This window comes from Ochlerotatus camptorhynchus, unplaced genomic scaffold (assembly GCF_037179485.1).
Source record: "Ochlerotatus camptorhynchus isolate MF236.1 unplaced genomic scaffold, CSIRO-AGI_Acam_v1.1 ptg000084l, whole genome shotgun sequence".
Taxonomy (NCBI): domain Eukaryota; kingdom Metazoa; phylum Arthropoda; class Insecta; order Diptera; family Culicidae; genus Ochlerotatus; species Ochlerotatus camptorhynchus.
The window spans coordinates 1,522,185-1,544,235 of record NW_027040574.1 but is presented as its reverse complement, the minus strand read 5'-3'; the positions used below and the strand labels follow the sequence as shown (position 1 = coordinate 1,544,235).

General features: G+C 35.9%; 3 protein-coding genes across 5 annotated transcripts in view; 1 reads left to right on the top strand and 2 right to left on the bottom strand.

The window, feature by feature from the left end:
* The window catches only part of LOC135698295 (uncharacterized), a 139,928-nt gene extending 125,263 nt beyond the window's left edge, over positions 1-14,665 (bottom strand). Inside the window, exon 1 of one of the 2 annotated variants that reach the window (XM_065218205.1) lies at positions 13,047-14,665. The gene's annotated coding sequence lies outside the window, so the exon portion shown is untranslated. The remainder of the gene's footprint in view (positions 1-13,046) is intronic. The other variant, XM_065218207.1, reaches the window with a different exon arrangement.
* LOC135698296 (zinc finger protein 595-like) overlaps positions 1-22,051 on the bottom strand; it is a 195,581-nt gene that overhangs the window by 5,967 nt on the left and 167,563 nt on the right. The gene's annotated exons all lie outside the window — the stretch shown is intronic.
* The window catches only part of PAPLA1 (Phosphatidic Acid Phospholipase A1), a 198,642-nt gene that overhangs the window by 126,673 nt on the left and 49,918 nt on the right, over positions 1-22,051 (top strand). The window lies entirely within an intron of this gene.

The following is a 22,051-nucleotide window of genomic DNA, read 5'->3' as shown; positions in this document are numbered from 1 at the left end:
ATGTGGATTTGGTTTTGTTATGATTGGGAGTCGGTGCAATTGGCGGTCGCTGGTTTACGTGAATTAAAATCCAATTACCACCACAAAGGGAATTTTCTCATTTTTCTATGATTGCAGTATGTTCCGAAAATTGTGCCATTGTGTTACTTAACAGTTTACTTTCTTTTTCTTCTTTTTCAGGTATGCAAGGTTCTATCTCTGATCGAGTTATCAATGCTGATTCGGTGGTGAGACTAATATTTGTTATGGCTTTGAATTGTTGAATTATTAAAAAAAAATCAAATATTGTAAGTGAACCTGACGCTAAATTTCAGTACAGAAAAATGAGCAATTCTCGTTGCTCATGTTGGATGATTTAAATTAATATAGTGTAAACGTTCCTATAGTTACGGTGCGTTAGAAGCGTTAGGTTCCTATAATTGTGTATTGAGTCTCCATGCACAACTTCAGGAACCTAACGCTTCTAACCTATCGTAACTATAGGAGCGTTTCCCCTGTCTCTAAAAATTCTTGCATTATGGAGTTTAATGTTTTTTCGGTACTTTTTTATTTTTCTAAAAATAATGGGAAAATTTTTCAAAAATTCAAGAAAATCCGGTTTTTTGCTTAGATTTTAAAGAAAATTTACATGTCAACATATATTTTTCTATCTCATCATGGAACAAAAAAATTGGACCCTCAGCAAAACCTAAAGGACAATGTCCCTCAAAATTTTGTTGGAACTATCCTCGGAATTCAGACTTCTCCTTATTTTTTTTCAGTATTTATTGTTCTTAAAAATGACGACCTTAAATTATTATTTTTTGCATTGTAATTCATTTTTTTATTGGAACTTGGATGTTCATCATTTTCAAATCAATTTGGATTTCATGCCGGAGACGAACCAGCGTTCGGCTGAAAGTCTCCTTAATAAAGATAACTAACTAATTTGGATTTCAAGTGAAAATGCCAAAATGTTTTAAAATAATGTTTCAGAAACGCTACACCGCTTTTTTCAATAGAATCTCTAACTTGATTAAGCCCAAGTAACATTGCAAGTTTTATAGAGGTTTTAAAGCATGCTACAAGTCTAAATCATGGTCTACAGAACCCTTGTAAACCGAAATGGTTACTTGAGAATGAACGTTTTAGTAGAATAATTGTGTACCTTATTACGTTGATTTTCCTTTTAATTCTATTGAATAACTTTCACTTCACTTTCACTATCGCTAAACTGTAACCAGGGTGGTTAGCAAACCGGGAATACCGGGAAATATCCGGGAATTCGAAAAGTAACCGGGGAAAACCCGGGAATTCGGCGAGAGAACCGGGAAAATAAATTAACCATACCATAGGTGCAAATTTTAACACCAGAATTTCAGTATAAACCATTAAAACAGAGTGATTTTTTACCAAATGAATGTCTTGCTCTATTTGCTGCATAATTTTCTTCAATTTCCCGTCTTATTGTTTTTAGAATTTAATCACTCAGCAATATTACAAATTGATTTTCGTCGTCTCAATTTCAATTTCATGGTCCTTAAAAGAAAATATTGAAGATGCTGGACTTTGGAGACAAATATTTGTAAAAACCGAAACTGAATTATTCTTCTCCTGGGGTTTAATTTTTCGTTGTTCAAAATTCTCATGACATGAATTCCAGAATTAGCTTGGAATTCTGCTCTGAATTATCTTGAAATTGTTCTGAAATAAACCAGAAAACACTCCGCGTAATAAATACCGTTGAATTTTTTTTGGAATTTCCTTGCAACTCCTTCTAAGAATTTAATTGGAATCCTTCTTAGAATTCCCTTGAGCCTATCCGGAGACTTTGATTCCTTTGAAAATCTTTTCAAAATTTTTATTTCAACTCTGTTTAAAACAGCAGAAATTTTTCGAAATTTTATTTAGAAACCCTTCGGAGTATTTTAAAGAATTTCTTTCTAATTATCAGTAAAATTTTTGCAATCAATTTTGTTGGAGTTCTGTGATGAATCTTTCGCACTAGGGTCGAAATTATTGCCAGAACATTCTAAGAACTCTGTTTCTTGTTGAATTCTGATTATAATTCTCATGGAATTCTTCTTAAAATTCATCTTTAATTTTCTTCACGATCCCCATAAAAATCTCCTCAGAATAACGTAGGAATTTTCCTCAAAGTATTGTTTTTCATAACCCCTTTTAAAATCTTCTAAAATTACCTAACAATTTAATTGAGATTTGCATTCTTCTCCACAGAAATTCCAGATTCATCTAACAATTTCCAAGGATTTCATGTCAGAGTAATTCTGGAATTCCGCTCATAACTTCTTCGAAAACTGTGTGGGAATTCTTCTCAATATTTGTTTGAAATCAATACTTTGAATTCTTTTACATTTTACTAAAAATTCCAGGCTTTGTCTGCTAGATTCTATAGATTGTTCTGTAATTTGTTATAACCCTTAAAATGCTTCCAAGTCTCAGAGCGTCACAATTATGACTTCACGACTCATAAGTATGATATTTATTTAATTTTTCATATCTGTGATCTTGAAATTTTTCAAAATTTCACATTTTAATTATTTTTACTCCAAATATTGCATCACGAAGATTGTTATTAATCACAAATTTTGATAATAATTTCTAGTTTTAGACACTACTCAAATTTTAAAGCCCCAGAATCTTGGGAATCTTCTTAAAGCACATTTTTTGTCCTTTCAGTAAATTTCTTCAGAACGTTCGTTTCGTTTTTTTGTTGTATATTAACAAACGGATTTTTTTAAAGATTTAAACCGGGAAAACCGGGAATTTTAAAATGAAAATTCACTGCCCACCCTGTGTAACGTATTTCATTTACTATTTGCAAACTTCTTCAGTGTCTAGTGATAGAATGCCGCAAGCAGGCATGGAAAATCATTTGCATTCATTTCGTGCATTCATTTACATTCATTTGCCCCTAACTATATAAAGTTGTATAAAGCTTTTGTAGGTTTTGTTATTAGCTACAACTTTTGTTAACAACTCAGATCCTAATCTCTTATGTATGACGAACCAGAGCGAACAGAAGTCACTATTGTATTTCAGTGAATGTATTTTACATTCACTAAAAAACAGTAACAAGTTCTACCCGCTCTAATTTGTGATGCATAAGAGATACAGATTTGAGTTATGGGCAAAAGTTGTAGCTAATAACAAAACTTACTAAAGCTCTATATATCATTTTGCGGATTGCTGTTGATGAAAAAAAGTTAGGGGCAAATGAATGTAAATGAATGCACGAAATGAATGCAAATGATTTTCCATGCCTGGCCGCAAGACCTGCACAATGGTCCCATAGCCGTATATAGTGTCTTCGGGAAAGTTTCTTCATATTTTTGGCCGATGTTTTTATGCAAGTGAAATTAGGGTGGTCCATAAAATTGGTCATTTGAAATTACAAACTTTTTTTTTATTATTTGAGATACACCATAATGCAGTGTTTTAAAAAGTTGTAGAACAATCAATTTGAAGCAACTTTGCTGAGGACATCAAACTTCTATCTCTTATGGTTCATGAGTTATGATTATTTTAAGCAAGCAGGTTAGGGTGGCTGCTAAAAAATCGATTTTATATTCAAACGTTCATTTCTCGTAAAAACGTTGTTGTGGACACTTTCAGAACTTTTGGTGACGCATATTTTTGCTGAAGCAACCAGGTTGCCATCTTTTTTGTTTGAAAGTTAAAGGCAAGATCGCTTTTGTCTTAATTTTTGGTTAAAAAACTGCGAGAGCCATAAATTTTCAAATAAAAGAGATAAAACTTAGTTGCTTCAGCAAAAATATGCGTCATCAAAAGTTCTAAAAGTATCTAGAACAAAGTTTTTACGAAAAATGAACGAATTAAATGATATTTAAAGAATGTCTATTTTCTAGGGGCCACCCTAAACTGCTTTTTTTTCAAATAATCATAGGTCATGAACCATAAGAGATAGAAATTGCTTCAAATTGATTTTTCTACAACTTTGTTATTAAATAATAAAAAAGTTTGTATTTTCAATTCACCAATTATGGACCACCCTAATTTCACTATCATAAAAAGATAAAACTTTTTGCTGAAGATACCATATTTCTATCTCTTATGGTTCACGGGCTATGATTTTTTTAACAAGCAGGTTAGGGTGGCCCCTAAAAAACAGTTTTCTTTGAATATCTTTTCATACGTTCATTTCTCGTTTAAAACAATCAAACTCATGAACCAAAAGAGATAGATAGATGGTATCTTGAGCAAAGTTACTTCGAAAGGATTGCTCTAAAACTTGTTAGAATATTGCATTGGTCTATCTCAAATAATAAAAATAGTTTGTATTTTCAATTCACCAATTTTATGGACCACTCTAATTTCACTAACATAAAAAAAAAATGGCCAAAAATATGAAGAAACTTTCCCGAGGACACCATATAACTAAAAGTGATGGTTTGGGCGCCTTGCATTCCTAAAGGCTTTGGGACCATTGTGCACTGAAGAAGTTTTGCAAGTAGGTAGTAAACGAAATACTTATCTGTTATAGTTTTTTAAAGATAAAGAAAGTGAATAGTGAATAGTGAATAGTGAAAAGTGAATAGTGAATAGTGAAAAGTGAAAGTGAAAAGTGAAAAGTGAAAAGTGAATAGTGAAAGTGAATAGTGAAAGTGAATAGTGAAAGTGAATAGTGTAAGTGAATAGTGAAAGTGATCAGTGAAAGTGAATAGTGAAAGTGAATAGTGAAAGTGCTACACGGACGTGAAAATTTTCCGGTTGTCAAATTGTTCGTCTATGTTTTTTCGTCGCGTTTTTTCTAAAGAAGTTCGCGAGTGCAGACTTTTATGGCTAAGCTAAGGATAATTCCAGGTCGGTATCATCGATACTGCAGCCGGGGCTGTGTACTTTTACTTTTGAGCGTCTTCACTATTCTACGTGAAGCAGTGTTGTGAAATTCGGTTTTTTTTTCATTTTGGGAGTATTTCTCAAGCAATCAAGTAGTGACCGCAATCGGCCAGCACGTGTCCAGGACGGATTTCGAGTGGTTTTACACCGAGAAACCGCACGCCAGTCGAAGGAAGATTATCCTGCAAAAGTTATGATCCGCGGTTCAAGTTTGTGGCTGGTGCCATGGTGCTAACGCAGTTTGCGATGTTGTTCATACTGAAAGACCAATCGTGGAAGATGATTTTCCTGGTGGCATATTTCTTTGGAGGGGTGATTAATCATTCGCTAGAGCTCGCCTGTCACGAGATTGGCTTTTGGACATGCAAGGCCGATAGCAAACCGGCTGTTTAGATTTTTCTGCAACCTCCCGATCGGAGGAGCGGATGCATCCAACGAAACTTTTAAGCGCAAAAGAATCATTACCAACATAGGAGAAAATTCGGTAAGATCCTTCCATTGCATGATTCTTCTATATTGTACAAATATTTACACATTACACACAACTACACACAGTAACTCGGAGCGTTTGGTACGGTATGTCCACGCATCCTTCCACCCCTGTAGATTCAATAAATGTTCCCATTAATTTCCAAGAATCATCTTTGCGGTAAATACAACGCAGTAGGCCTGGCCGTATTGATGTTTATATCATATCTCAGATGATTCTGTGACACTACCCCGAATGTCACTACCCCGAACGCCATAACCCCGAACGCCATTACCCCGAATGCCACTACCCCGAATGTCCTACTACCCCGAATGGCCATTACCCCGAAATTAGGACAAATGAAAGAACAGCAAGGGGTCAAAAGAAGGGTACATTTTTAGAAGGAAATTTCGTTTTGGAATTTATACTGAATACAAATGATAATTTTTTATTGGAATTTTGAAGCTTGCAAGCGAGCAAGCTTGTTTTACGCGAGAAGCCCGAGAGATGTCGTTACTGAGGTCCTATGTTTTGAGATACTATGTTTTCAAGAAAAACTTTTTCAAAGTGTTATGTCTGTTGTCTGTGATTAAACTCTCTGATTAGTTTCACTTTACTAAATTGATGATACACTACGTTTACTTTTATGGAACTATGTATTTATCAATTCCAAACCATTTTAAAGCTCTTTAGAAAATGACAACCTTCAAGTTTTCTAGCACTTCGTTCACCATTTAAAAAGTCAAAGGGTCTAATATGCAATCCAATTCAATATGGAATACCAGTCGGAAACTGTTAAACCTTATCAAAGAATTGTTCGACCTGAGTCTAGACCTGAGTTGAAGAATTTCTCGTTATGGAATGAAAAATCGGTGCATGGAACGTTGAACTATCGATTACAAATTTATAACATTATTCCACACGTTATTATCCCAAATGGTCATTACCCCGAATCCCTTGCCAAAAGCTATTGATTACATATTTTCCTTATATATTAAAAGAAGGGAATATTCCCTTCCCTTCTTTATCATACATCCAAAGAATAAATTATTTTCTTTTTATATATTCAAAGAAAGGAGTATTCCCTTCTTTATCGTTCATCCAATAATTAATTATTTCCTTTTGTTATATTTTCAAAGAAGGGAATATTCCCTTCTTTATCATATATTTAACGAATTGATTATTTTCTCTTTTATATATTAAAAGAAGGGAATATTCCCTTCTTTATCGTATATCCAAAGAATTAATTATTTCCTATTGTTATATTTCCAAAGATGGGAAACCCCCTTGAGCCATTAAGGGGCTGTTCATTAACTACGTAGACAGTTTTTTTGGGATTCTTGACCCCCCCCCCCCTTCCCCCCCTGCGTAGACAATTTTCCATACAAAATTTTTAAAATTTGTATGGACCGTGCACTATTCGGGGTAACGGCGTTCGGGGTAGTGTACCGTTCGGGGTAACGGCGTTCGGGGTAGTGACATTCGGGGTAGTGTCACAGAATCATCTCAGATATGCTGTAAACATCAATTAGACAAGAAAAATGATTAGACCTCATCTAACCTAATCATTTTCCAGGATGCTTTCTCGTACTGGCTGCGTTTGTATTAGATTAGATTAGATTAGATTAGATTAGTGAAAGCGAATAGTGGAAGTGAATAGTGAAAGTGAATAATAAAAGTGAATAGTGAAAGTGAATATTGAAAGTGAATAATGAAAGTGATAAATAGTAATAGAATGAAATTGAAAATCAACGTAATAAGGTATACATGGAATCTCATAATGTAAGGTTGTTTTATTATGTTAACCAAATACTAAGAATTTATATTACCAAGAACATAAATATCTGAAGATGATTCATTGTTATTTTTTTTTTCAAAGGCTTCAAACGATATACCCTTACGTCAATCGAAAAAGCGCAGCTACGAAGCAAGTCCATGCACGAGGTGGCTGGGTTCGATTCTATAAGGGGCGGGGGCTCCCATACAAATGAATCAGAAATTTCTGCATACCTCGAGAACTAATCCAGCAAATAGAACCAAATTTGGCATGTGGAGGTCATAGGAGGTAGCCCCTTAGATAAGAGGGGGGGGGGGTACGTACAATATAGCATGCTTTTTATTTAATTGGCGCATAAACTCAAGCTAATATTGAATCCTGAGCAAGGCCGGGCACACTCAGCTAGTAATCTATAAATGCAATGTAGTAGTAATATAAATGGTAGGGGAAATGGCTCTAATGTTGGTCTATGGATCTAAGATTGAGTCCATCGCTAAAAATCTGCTTTTTTATTAATTTTATCTAGATGAACGCGTCATTGGGACGGTACTCTAATGGATATTTTTGGTCGCTATTGAAAATTTAGTCCAGTGCTGAATTTATGTATGGGCCCAAATTAGGGGCATTTAGGCCGACATTACATCCATTTCCCCTAGTAATACAAATGGTATTTTTAAGAAATGAAATCAGTTTTTGTTTTTCTAATCCGCGAAAAAGTCGAAAAGTTGAAAAGTCGCGGATTTCTTTTGAGAAATCTCAAATTTTCGCGGATCAAATTTTGTAAATCTGCAAATTCTTTGAAATTTTCTGGACATTATTCTTCGAGCATCGGTCAAGTTCTTGCAGTTTTTTTTACATAATTGAACAGCCCGAAACTTTTCAAAAAAAAAAAAAAAAATCTGAAATTTTAGGAATTCCCCAAACTACGTATGTGTATGGCCTGAATTTCTCAAAACTTTTCCGAAGCTCTCTAGCCGTTTTTTATAGATCTTTAAACTTACTAGAAGATATCTTATAACTAGTTCTAGTAAAATTTTTAAATTTGATGTAACTGTTATGAAGTTCTCTGATCTTCATCAAGCTCGGGATTTTTTTTTTTAATTCATGGAACTGTCCTGACTTTCTCAGAATTTACCCTTCAAGATCTTATGAGCAATCATTCACATTGTTGCATAAATTCGACCATTTTGGATCCTGCATTTTTTTTCAAAATGGCGTCTTTGCAATTTTTTAATAAATTGTAGCACAAAATTAAAAATTCTGATCGAAATAAAGTCTTTCTGCAAAAATTATACACAGAATGTTTTGAGAAAGCTCACGAAAAATGCAAATTTTTTGAATATTTAAAATTGACAAACGCTGTAGAACAAGAACTTTCGGTCAAATTTTGAACCCTACACCTGGGGGCTGCCCGCGATCCACAAGTGCGTCGTGACTCATCAATTGAAAAACGCTACTTTATACCTAAAACTAATGATTTTGGCGCAAACAATATATTCCACCTAAATACGGTTTCTGGACCACTGTGCACTGGCCGAGATGGCGTATTGCTCTTAGAACAATTGAAGAACAGGAGAAATTTGTGTCGATGGGCCCAATCTTTAGATCAATAGGCCAACATTAGAGTCATTTCCCCTATGATATTTAGCCCAGTAGTACAGTTGTCGTGGTAATCGGCTGTTGGAGATTTTACCGAGCTAGATTGAGGTAGTTTCTTTTTTGTTTAATAAGGCCGGAACAAATCACAAGTTTTTCTTTTGTCACTCGATGCTCGCACCAGTCGAGGGGGGGGGGGGATAAAAAATAAACCAAAAAAAAAATAAAACATTTAAAATTCGTTTTACATTATATCTAAACCAAGCTATATTTCAAACACTAAATTTTTTTCTTAGCCTCCGCTTTAGCCTTATACTTCTTTGAAGCCGTGATTTTTGACACTAATGCCACAAATGTTGACTTTATTATGTGTAACACTCGAGTTATCAACAAGGCATTTCGCGCATAAGTTTTTGTATCCTTTCAAGGAAGAACATTGGTAATAATGTAGATGAATAGGATCAAAGCAATTGATTTTTAAGTATTGATAAATTCCATCAATACCATCAAGCGGAATACCACAAACGTAACAGTTCTTATGAAAAAAAAACGTTCTGTTTTCGATACTTCCTCCCTATCCAAATATAACTCAGTTTTCTCAACAATTGTTCGTGCTTCAACAAATCTTACTAGACGTATGGATTCAGGAAGGTCTATTCAACAAAATCCAACCGTAATGTTTAAAGAAAGGAGCTAAAATCCATCTTGGCTGAACATAAAAACCAAATTTTAACGAAAATACGAAGTTTTGTCAATTTACACCTGGCTTTGGGTGTGCTTAAAAAAATAATCATCACATATGAATTCAGCAAGGTCAATTCTATAAAATCTAAGCATAACTTTCAAAGGACAGTATCAAAATCCAACTTAGCAGAAAAGGAAAACAAAAAAAAACCTTTTCGAATTACAAACCCGGTTCAACCTTCACGTATGGATTCAGCAAGATCCATTCTAAAAAATACAAGCCTATTTTTCAAAGATATGAGGCAAAATGCAATTTGGTAGAACCGAAAAACCAAGTTTCTATGAAAATACGGATGGATTCAGCAATTCGGTAAAATCCACTCCTATTTTTCAAAGGAAAGAGCCGAAATTCAACTTGGCTGAAAAAGAAACCCAAATTTCTATAAAAAAATACGTACTTTTGAGAATTTAAACCCAGTTTTCTAAAAAATTGAACATGCTTCAAAAAATTTACCATCACGTATGGATTCAGGAAAGTCCATTCTATAAAATTCAAGTCTATTTTCAAAGATCGGAGCCGAAATTTAACTTGGCAGAACAGAAAATCAAAGTTTTTATGAAAATACGTTCTTTTGTGAATTTAAACTCGGTATTCTCAAAAATTAAAGAAATTCACCCTCACGTATGGATTCAGCAACTTCTATTAAAATACAAGCCTATTTTTCAAAAATAGAAGCCAAAATTCAGTTCGGAAAAACAGACAAATTAATTTTCTATGAAAATACCTTCTTTTGTGAATATTAACCAGGTTCGTCCTTGCGGTATTCAGCAAGTTCCATTCTAAAAAATCCAAGCACAAAAAGATTGAACCGGAATCCAACCTGGCTTCAAAAAAATCTACCATCACGTATGAACTCACAAAGGTCTATTCCATAACATCCAAGCCTGTTTTTCAAAGGACGGAGCCAAAATCCAACTTGGCTGATCAAGAAATCCAAATTACTACTTTTGTGGATGTAAACCCAGTTTTATCAACAATTGTGCTTGCTTTAAAAAAAATCTACCATCAGGTATGAACACACGAAAGTCCATTCTTTAAAATCGCAGCCTAATTTTCAAAGGATTTGAATCTCACAAGAACGAGGAAGGGATCTAAGGGAGCGGAATCTACGTTAAAAGTAAGGTAAATCACTTCAGGAAAGCTCAGACTAATTTTCAATATAATTCAATCACTCAACAGAAAAGTTTGAACTTCCTGAGGAAGGTTTTGAACCACTTCAGAAAAGGTTGGACACCATTTGAAAAATTTAAGCTCAAAAAATTGTCGGTTCACTTAGGAAAACTTCCTACACTTTCAATAAGCAAGATTGTGTCCTTGCCAAATGCCAAAGCAGTTAACAAAAATCTGGAGCTCACTTAGGAAAATATCAAACCCGTTCTGACTAGTTTGGTTTCAGTTCGGAAAAAAGTTGAATCAATGCAGGAAACCTTGGATTCATTTAGGAAAAGGATTAATCAGCTAATGTTGCCTCACTTCAGAAAATGCGAAACCAATTCTTTAAAGATTGGATTTGGAATATGTTGAATCACTTCAGGAAAGTTTTGACATAGGATAGGATTGAATAACATAACAGAAATGTTGAGACTCAGTTTGAAAAATATTGATGACTTATTCGAAAGTTTGAACTCACTTCAAAAAAGTTCAGACTCAGTTTTGAATCTGCTTTGAAAAGTGTCACCTCAGTTAGGAATTTCCTGAATCGTTTCTGATTTGGTCTCACTTCTAAAATTTTTAAACCAATTTTGCAAAGATTGGATTTAGCTCGGAAATTGTTGAATCACTGTAGAAAATAAGTGAATCATTAAGTATCATTGCAGAAGGTTTGTAAGTTAAGAAGTGTAGATCGAATGTAAAAATCTGGCGACTACGGTGGGCTGGGCACATCGTAATAATGTCGGATAACGACCCACTGAAAATGGTTCTTTGTAGTAATCCGACTGAGACAAGACGAAGATGTGTGCAACGAACACGAGGGATCGATCAGATTGAAGGTGGCTTACCTAGTGAGTTGCCAAACAAGATTAGGAATGATGTTCGATAAAATCCGTTTTCAACAACTGAAACCGGCTGATCCGATTTCAAGGACCTGTCATGCCGTACGGGTCAAGTACCAATTTATGTGAAAATTCTTTAAAAGAACAAGGTGATACAACAACAACAACAACAACATAATAAAATATAGCAAAGCGAGTATCCATACCCAAATGAATTTGCGAAAAATAAATATTCACTGAAAGTTTTATTTTATTTCCCCCTTGGTGATATTCTAAAATTTTGAAGAGGGGGGAAGGTGGGTGTGACAAAAGAAAAACTTGATATTTGTTCCGGCCTAATGTATCAGAAAATCAATTTTTGATATAAGTTTTGTCAATTATCACGTTATTATTTTTTTTTTATTTGCCGAAAAATGTGACCAAAAAAACTGAACAGGCTCAGTTTGTTTGTTTGCTCACTTCGAAACATGTTTCAAGTTCACCGGTAATTTTCCATTTAGTTAACATTAACTGCCGATCATCGGCTAAGCATACCAATTTAAGCTTGCCCTCGAAAACACACCCTTCTTTGGCTATCCAAATAGGCTCAATTTACACGTGTCTGCGATTACGCATTGACTGTTTTTTAACCATAGATGGCAGTGAAGGCTTCTCGAAAAAATGTTAAGGGTAAGTTGTTGTACCTGTAAAATCAGCAACGAAGGTTACAACGTCCAGCAGAACCCCGCTAATAGGCCAGTAATTAAATTCATCAAACGTTATTTGAGTTTACCATATCGGAAGCAACACCGGAAATGGGACGGATTCTTCTTGAAAATATCATTTGTATCGGAGCTAAATTTGAGTACAAGAGATAATTTATCCGTTTCTCTCACCCCTCTATCATCTGATCGTACAAATATGGTAATTACAGTCACACTTCAATTCAGACTGCCCTCTACCCTACACTTTCAATTCGTTGTCTTCCATCGGATCGTGAGGGCTTCCAACGCTGAACACTTGTTCGCTCGTTTTGCAGATTAGCCCGCAGAAAGCAGAAGCAGTTTGAGCAGCAGCGCGGAATCTCAGCGCATCGATCTCTACCGAACCCGACCTATTCTTACGATGCTCGGGCGGGAGAAGGGCGGGCACCCTGGGTGTTAATTAATTTAAATATCATGCAATTTACCGATTATATTAATAGATGTTTTATGAAAGGTTAGTTTTAATAATTATTCTCCCGGTCGGTGGTGGTGATGGTGGCGGTCAGCCTATGCAATCTCTTTCATCTATAGCAAAGCGAGTTCTCGCTGAGGCTTACAGAGCTTAGCAGATTCTTCTATACTGGCTGTAAACTTCCGCTCTCCCGCGGAGCTAAACAATTTTAATGAAACTGATTAGCGATTTCAGTTGGAAAGCTGAAAATGGTAATCACACAATATGCTCGTTAAGTTCTCTGGGCTGAGTAGTGGTGCGTTCATAAGATGGAATCCGCGAGGAGGATTATATTAGAATCCAACTGCTAGAGTGATGATGCACTAAGATAAGTTTTATCTTGAAACTGTCAATTTAATCATTATATTAAAAATCAGAACACTGAGAGATTTTAAATCAATATAATATTACCTAAAATATTTATCCCATTAACTTGTTCACGATGTCACCACATATTATTAATAACCTAAGGCACTGTAGCGATTTCTTACATGATATTCAGTAAACAAGCTCTTGTCGAGTTCGTCGCCTACGATCGTCGAAGTCACTTGAAGAAAAAAAAAATTACCGAATTTCCGAAATAGTTTCCACAATGTCACTACACCACTTCATCAATCCCGGGTTCCTGTACCGTCCGAATAGTTTCGCGCGCGATCGAAAACTAATGTCTGTCCGGAGAGCCGCTTCGTGAAGTGCAGTTCCGATATTTCCACTATTGCGCGAAAATTGACAAACCGCCGGATGTAGATAGCGTACCGAAAAGAGTGTGGGTGGGGATTTTCCGTCAAATTCAATCGTTATCACAATAAGTACCCACCGGGTTTGGTTTGGTATAAGTGTACTTAGCTGAGCCAAAAAGTTGAAAAGTGCGTTGTAGCGGGGAAGATATGATTCAAAATTGGTGAACACCGAGCGCCGTGCAAATATCGAACGGCTGATAAAGGTCCGGAACACTCCCTTGGACGGAACCGTGGAGGTGTCAATATTTGGAAGGAAATTAAGTCACACGATCGCTTGCATCATCCACCACCTTCGTTGACTTTGGCTGATGATGTTGACGACATCCTGAAGAGGTTTCAAGTTTACGAATTGACTCATTAAAGGTGGAATTCCGCCCAAAGAACGTTGATAACAATGTAGTACAAAGTCGTTTGGAAATCTCATCGCTTACGTTATGGCTCGGTTTGGACTCGATGAGAGGGCGGGGGACTTTTTCGGTGAGATCATTAAATCATGTGATTCGCAATTGCAGTAAAAGCAGCAGCAGCAGCATCAGCAGCAGCAGTAACAGGAATGAGTTTCATTTTACGATCCTCTCCGGGCAGTGCAACCTTGTAACAGAAAAAGGCTGCAATGTTCATTAAATATTAATCATCCTCGCTGCTGAGCCGCCACTCTGAGCGCGTGCGGTCCCAAGTTGGGATTGGGTTAGGTCATTTGAATATAGGCGAAATATTCAAGTTCAACAAATGCTAATTCTAACTTGATTTACCGGTACCGGACCAGTCGCTCATCGTTTTCCACCGTATTCTATATACCAATGACCGTTTTCAATGAGAAAGATTCGCGCGAGGATTCCGATGCATTCCTTGTCCAAATTAGCATGCCAACGTTGTGCGAAATTTGAATTTTATTGGTGTCACGATGGTCGGCAAGTGCTGTTACCGACGTACATCGATTCGCGACTTCCCAGTAATGGTCATTCAATGTTATCCTTTTTTTTCTCGATGGTAGCAAAGCGAACCCGAATCAGAGCTCTGCGACGGAATCCATTCGTCAGTCAGTTAAAGATTAACACAACATTTTATCTATGTTTAGTCAGTCCCGGAAATAACTTCCAATGATTTTTTTATTCAAAAGTTTATAAATGTTTCTTTAGGGTGCTGTCCATAAACAACGTAGACTATTTTTGATACAGCGAATAAATATTAAATTTGAATCGACCTTCTCTGATTTGTATGCAACTTAATGTTATGCACATTTTTGCTAAAATTTGGCCATTTTGGATTTTGTAAGCATGGAAACGGTATTTATGATCGGAATGACGTCTGAGACAAACTTGTAAAAAATTAATGTCTTTCTGGGAAAAAATAAACAAAATATGCTTTATTTATTTAAAGTAAAAATTTAAAACAATAAAAACCCAAATACAGTCAACCCTCCATAACTCGATATTGAAGGGACCATTGAGTTATAGAATAAAAGAAATATTTTTTTGATCAACTAAATTTTTAAGAATAATGCAGAAATACTTCATTTACTGGAACATCTAGCCTTATTTACTCATATGAAGTGGAAAAATCGATCAAGGATCCATTTATGAGAGTTCTGATAAGTTAATTTAAATCTATTTATTAACAAGTAATAGGGCTGCCAGCTCTTGATATTGAATTTGTCAATGGTTCCGCTAATAATCCCAACACAATTCTTATTTAGGTAGCGGGCAGTATCAAAAGATGAACTCTAGTATCTAGCTTTATTACTGACTTATTTAAAAACATAATGATTGCCAGCAGCTCAGAAGAGCTGGGATAGACACGAGTGGCACGATCTTCAGGAAGTTCATCCAGCTTCTTGGCTTCGCCGATGACATCGACATCATGGCACGGAACTTTGAGACGATGGCGGAAACGAACATCAGACTGAAGGCTGAAGCTAGGCGGATTGGACTTGCCATCAACGCATCAAAGACAAAATACATGAAAAGAAGAGGTTCTAGGGAAGACAATGTTAGCCTCCCACCCCGAGTTCAGATTGACGGTGATGAAATCGAGGTGGTCGATGAGTTCGTGTATTTGGGCTCACTGGTGACCGCCGAAAATGATACCAGCAGAGAAATTCAAAGACGCATTATGGCAGGGAATCGTGCCTTTTTTGGACTCCGGAGGACGCTCCGGTCGAATAAAATTCGCCGCCGCACGAAGTTGACTGTCTACAAGACGCTGATTAGACCGGTGGTCCTCTACGGCCACGAGACCTGGACTATCCTCGTGGAAGACCAACGCGCCCTTGGTGTTTTCGAACGGAAGTTGTTGCGTGCCATCTACGGTGGAGTGCAGATGGATGACGGAACGTGGAGGAGGCGAATGAACCACGAATTGCACCAGCTGCTGAGAGAACCATCCATCGTCCACATCGGTGGGCTGGGCACGTCGTAAGAATGCCGCACGACGACCCAGTGAAAATGGTTCTAGAAAGCGACCCAACAGGAACATGAAGAAGAGGCGCGTAGCGGGCAAGGTGGATCGAACAAGTAGAAGGCGACCTGCGGACCCTTCGCAGACTACGAGGCTGGCGAAGTGTGGCCATGGATCAAGTAGAGTGGAGACGACTTCTTCGGACAGCAGAGGACAACAAGGCCTTAACCTATGGCCTAGCTTCCAACTAAAAAAATCCTAAATTCCTGTGATATTTATGAGGGGTCGTAGAGTTCTCTGCATCTCTCTTAAGTAATTGTCGGGCTAATATTCCTTCCCCATCCTTACCAGTTGCAAGGACGTGGCCAGGACAGCTCTGGACTGCTGGAAGGAGAAACATCCTTTGTCTAAGAGGTAGTGATTACTCCCAAATTACTACCTAACAGTACCGGATGGAGGTAGGTCTTCTTCTTAACAGTAGTTTGGAGCTCGTACCACCTACGAATTTGTGCAGCTTGTCCTATGCTATGCTATGCTATATCAATGGTTCCACTAATTTCTGGATGTGGCACTATCGCCCTGAGGCCATTAAGCCGAATGGTCGTTAACCCAGACTTAAATAAATTTTGCCGTGCTTCCTTTTTTTGTTGGGCTAGTAACTACTGGGACCACTTGCTTGATCTATTGTAGTGCTTCCTTACACAGTAGTATAGAGATGAACTAGCCTAAGGCTAAAAATCTCTTTAATAAAGAATTAAAAAAAAAAAACTTACACAGTAGTGATGTTTTTACGATTGTAAACACTTCGATATTTGTTCTGACTATTTGGACGTTAAAGAAAAATAAATTACCTGAACCATGCAGATTTTTCTTAATCCAGGATCATAAAATTTTCTAAACATGAAATCTCAAAATTTATGAATTTATTCAATTTTTAGAAATCCTGGATCTTGATTCTTTCTTTTTGTCCAATATCTAAAAAAAAAAATATTCTATATTGGAACCATCATGATTACCTTGGAAATGTTTACAGGATTTCTTCAGTATTTTCTGAAGAATTTACTTGAATCATCTCAGAATACCATCAGAGCTGATCGTAGACCTCTTTCTGGTGTTTTATTTTAATTTGCTATATAATTCTCCTGAAAATTATCTGCAGAACAACTCTTTGAATTAAATCTACAGTGCTCTTCAAATTATTAATCATGTATACAGTATTACCTAGGAATTCACAGAAGATTTCTCCGGAGGAACTTCTTCAAGTTTTGCTCTGGACTCCCATAAGTTCTTTAAATACTCCTCACAATGCCCTTGGAACTCTCCTAAACTAAATTCTCTAAAAATTATCACCGGAACATTATTATTATTATTATTATTTAATTTTATTCATCGGACTATTGTCTACATGAAACAACCTTAAAGCTAAAACAATTCAAGTGTTTCTAATCCGTGCCAAAAAGCGAGATGAAGATTCCCCAAATTCGAATAATTCTTCGACAGCCGTAAATGTACGCATCATAGTTGTTAGTGGTTCGTTGTAACCGAACGCCGTTCGATGGTACCGCGGTTGGAGTAGGGTACCACTTCGTAATGTTCTCAAGCCATGTTGGTCACTAGATAACACATGATAACAATTCCCTTGAAATGTCCCTTGAAATTTCGTTGGAATCATCCTCGGAATTCAATTCCAGTAGATTTTTTTCGGAATTACCTTGAAATGTTCATTGCTCATGCCTTTGGAATTATTCTCAGAATTTCCAATGAATTCATTCCATTTCAGATTTTCAATCCTTCCTTTGGAATTCTACTCACTTTCAAAGTATCATAAGAATTCGCTTGCAGTGAAGTAACAAATTCCATAGATTTCTCATTAGTAATTATTTGGCATTCAAGTCAGAACTTTCCTGGAATTCTTTTCCGAGGTTTTTTGATGTTTTCCTGGAATAATTATCTGATATAATTGTAATTCTCCTTTTAGCATACTCCCGAAGTATTCTTCAAAAATTCTCATGAAATTATGCTTCGGATTCTTTTTCTTCCTGAAACTTCCTTTAAAATTCTTCTTCGAATTTCCTTGGAGTTCTCGTTTAGGAATTAACTTCGGAAATTCGTATGAATTGTCATTAAAATTTCTTTAGAATCTTATTCAGGGTTTGCTTAGAATTCTACTCAGAACTTCCTTGGTATACAGGTTTCACATTGAATCTGGAGTTCCTCAGGACTACCTTGAAAGCCGACTTCAGTTGATGTTTTTCTCACAGCTCTTCCCAGAATTTTCCTTGGTTCCTTGGAAATTATCTTCCAATTTAATTATGCAAGGTCCTTACTTTTGATGTTTTTCAAATCTGTTATCTTGTTAAATACTTAGGATATAGGTTCTACTTGAAAATTTCTCCAAGCATAATTATTTTTTAGACTGGAATTTCATAAAAATTGATCAAAGTTAAAATTTGTAAAAAATCTCCTTGTTGAAGATCTTGAAAAAAAAAGCAATTCAAGCCTCTGAATTTTTAAAATTTTGTTTGTTACTGAAAGATCAATGACTGATAGAAAATGTTTGCTTTATAAAATGTATTATGTGTAAAAAAATCCTCTGTAAGATAATTTGAAAATTCCCTAAAAAATTATGTAATTTCTAGAGAATTCCAGGTTTTTCTAAGAAAAATAAAATTCCATGAAGATTCAAACCAGCAAATTTTCGTCGCAAAAGTTAAGAAATAATTTTCCGGAATTCGGCCTAATGACCATTCGTCCCTACCGACCTTCGTCCTGGTCTAATAACCCAGCATCCACCCTGAGCATTCAATATAACCTGTTTGATATATCTTAGATAGGTCCTGGTATAAATTAAAGGTACGGGTCATTGAGAGCTCAGGGAAGCTTCCTATAAAATCAAGACAGATCAGAAAATCAAAGGGCAGTTCAAATAATTTAAAGGAAATTGCAGAAACCTTAAAGAAGTTTCGAGAAACTCTGGGAATTTCCGGAAACTCCAGCAAAACTCCGAGAGAATTTCTCGAACACAATCAAAATTATATGTGCACCCGGAAAATGTAAGAGTATTTTAAGGGTCTTATATCATGGAAATTTCAAGAATTTAAAAAAAAAATTGCGAAAATTCTGCTAAGATAACATCCCAAGTAACAATTCTGCAATCATTTGGCACTCTGATTTATGATAGTTTTATAATGGCAATGAATAATCCATTTAGTTTAAATACTGTCTTGTTTTAAAATTAAATTTAAAGTAGTTCTCAATCCCACCATTAAACTGTTCTAAAAATCAATCATAAACTTCATTAGAAGTTATATACTAATTTTTTGATAAAATACTCTATAAACCTATTCGGTTTTAAATGAGAGTAAAATGCATATATTGTTGCCTTTAATGCTTTTAAAAGTGTATCATAAAATCTACTCCCAAGTAACATTGTAAGTTTTATCGAGGTTTTAAAGAACTCTTCAAGCCTAAACCATGGTCTTCAAGAGCATTATAAAACCAAAATTGTTGCTTGGGCTCTGTTTACAAATTGAACTTTAAGGATGGATCCTCATAGTGGATAAAAACCAAATTTATGACAAGGATATCTCGAAGGATAAACGAAGTTGGAGGAAAAATTCAAGCGATGCTAACGACCGAAGGGAAGTCGATTTCAGTAAAATTTAGTTCTTTAGAAGAACCAGCACATCCGGTGGAACGTGTACCATCAACGACTGAGCATCTGGTGGAGAAGAGTGAAGTGAGCGTGGTCCTCAAATTCATAAAGCATTGTCAAAACAGTCTGAAAACAGACCAGCCTTCTCCAGACCTTGCGAATAGATGAAGATCGGAATAACTTGCGTCAGTACTGACAGCAAACCACTGTAACTGTCAGTTAGCGGACACTAGTTGGTTTCCGATCCATAGCTGCGATTTTATTCGGTGAAAGGGTCATCACTTGGAAAGAATTCATTAAACCGTACATTCCTGCATCGTTTGATGGTGCACTTCCAGAACCATCCGCAAGAGGGGATCTTTTCGGGAATGATCGAGGTTCCAGCTGTGCGAAATGCGAAATGTTGTGAACACTTTCCGAGTAACTGCTTCCAAGCCATCGGGAGAGAATCGCCTGGAAGAACGCTGAATCGCACAGCGCAACTATCGAAAGATAAACAAACTTTAACGTTTAACATGTTGTAGGCAACATTGCCGCCATAAATGCTGCCATAAATCTGAACGGGTTAGGATCAAGCAAAATGGCTTTAGATAAATACAATTCAGTCTACAAGTTTTCTTCATAAAAGCCATTTCAAAACCTTATGAATTTGTTAAGGATTTCTTGAAAGCAAAATAACTTTTTCACAAATGGCCCATGAAAATCAACTTTTATGCCTCCGCCATATTACAATCATTTTGTTTGTTTTTTACAATCTTCGATTTTCAATCTATATTTCCTTGGATATAACTTTATTTTAGTTAATTTAGCTATGAGAAAATATTTAGAATGCAAAAATCATGAGAATTAAAATATCGGCTAAGCTTAATGATCGATCTGAAGAATATATATATATATATATTTTTTTTCTTAATGTAAAATAATTAGTAAAATCGATGTTTTTCGTGGACGGACTTTAGTTTTTCGATGTTTTCACATCCAATTTTATATGTCACCTAAAATTAGGCCACTTCATGAGAACTATTTTATAATTTTTGAAATTCGGCAGAATTTTAATACGATCAGTTTTTATTTTAATTATTTTGATAAGATCGGATGGTATTTATGAATCCTTTTTTTTCTCTTGATTGTTGTTTTTCTAGAGAACTTAGCAAGCAGCTAGGGTAAATGGCTCGAATGATAGTTTTAATTGTTGCCAAATAGCTTTTATTGTAGCTTAAATACGGTTTTGAAATGGATCTCAATGCGTTTATCGTACAACCATTTTGCAGTAAATCAATCTTGAAGAGCTTCGAAAATATACCCTTCAGAACCTTTTCCAGAGTGGGCCAACTAGACAGATTCTAGCATCAATGAGGTTTTGGTGGATGCATCAATGGTAAAGCAGTCTTGATTTAACCCCAAGCTCTTCCACAGCACAATAAATCGCCACCATCATTTGTATATTTGATATTGAACATTAACCTCGGAAACTATTTGCATATCAAGCGAAAACGTAGTCCTGTATTGTCGCGAAGCGTTATGGTTCTGAGATGCTCGATGATCCTGGAGGGATCGTTTTTGCTTACTGAGCAGAAAATTATGGGTTTAATCCCAAGCTCTCCGTCATGACTCTTAAAATTCATTATCACTAAACAAAATTAATATGTTCTTTCGATAGCCGGCTATCGAGAGATTAAATAAACAACAAATAAACAATACATACTTTTGGTTGCATCGCCAACTTGAGGTGAATCCTAACCGAATACCCTACCCAACCCTCCAACTCCGTAGCACTTATGAGGGTGTCGCTAAGTCGGTGGCCTCTCGTTAAGTAAGTACTACATCAACATTTCCTTCCCTATCCCTAGTTATGGTAAAGATGGGCGTGGCCGGGAATAGCGACAGTCATGCTTCTGTTACTCTTGTTTAGATTGGAACCAATGTTTACTCCTCAGCATTATTCCTGAAAGTAGTCTAACTGAGAATTTCAGAAGAGACGTGAGTGTCGCTAGTATCCAATCTACGAAGTATACCATAACAACGCTAACGCTAACGCATCAATGGTAAAGCAGTCTTGACCAGGGTTTTATGAATGTTGTTTTATAGTAGCTTTGTAGTATTTCATAAAACTTAAAACGATACTTGGGATCAACTTTTAGTAGGCACCGATATTTTCAAGAAATTCCAGAGAAGTTCTAAGAAATTCGGATATTTTTTGAAATTTTCATGATACTCAGCGACGTTCCGAGTACTTGGAGGATGATCAGATAGCTTCACTGCCCATAAAAGCATACCAGTTCCATCTGGTTCCAAACAGCAAGACGAGAAAAACTCTGTTGAAAATTTTATTTATCCATAGACACTTATGGATAGGGCAACCAAGTTTTGGTATTTTTCACCATACTTTCTGAACAATACATGCGAGTTTTAGTGCACAGTGTTAAATACAGGTAGTTTACAATAGATTCTAATGGATAACTCATTTTTGATGGGCAGTTCTGAACAATTCCATTAATTTAAGTTAATTTGCAGTGACTTACATGGAGTTTCATGCAATTATTGGCTATTCCAAAAAAATTATGATTGATCCGAAAACTTCATTTGCAATCATTTTCATGATTGCTGGAACATTAAACATATTT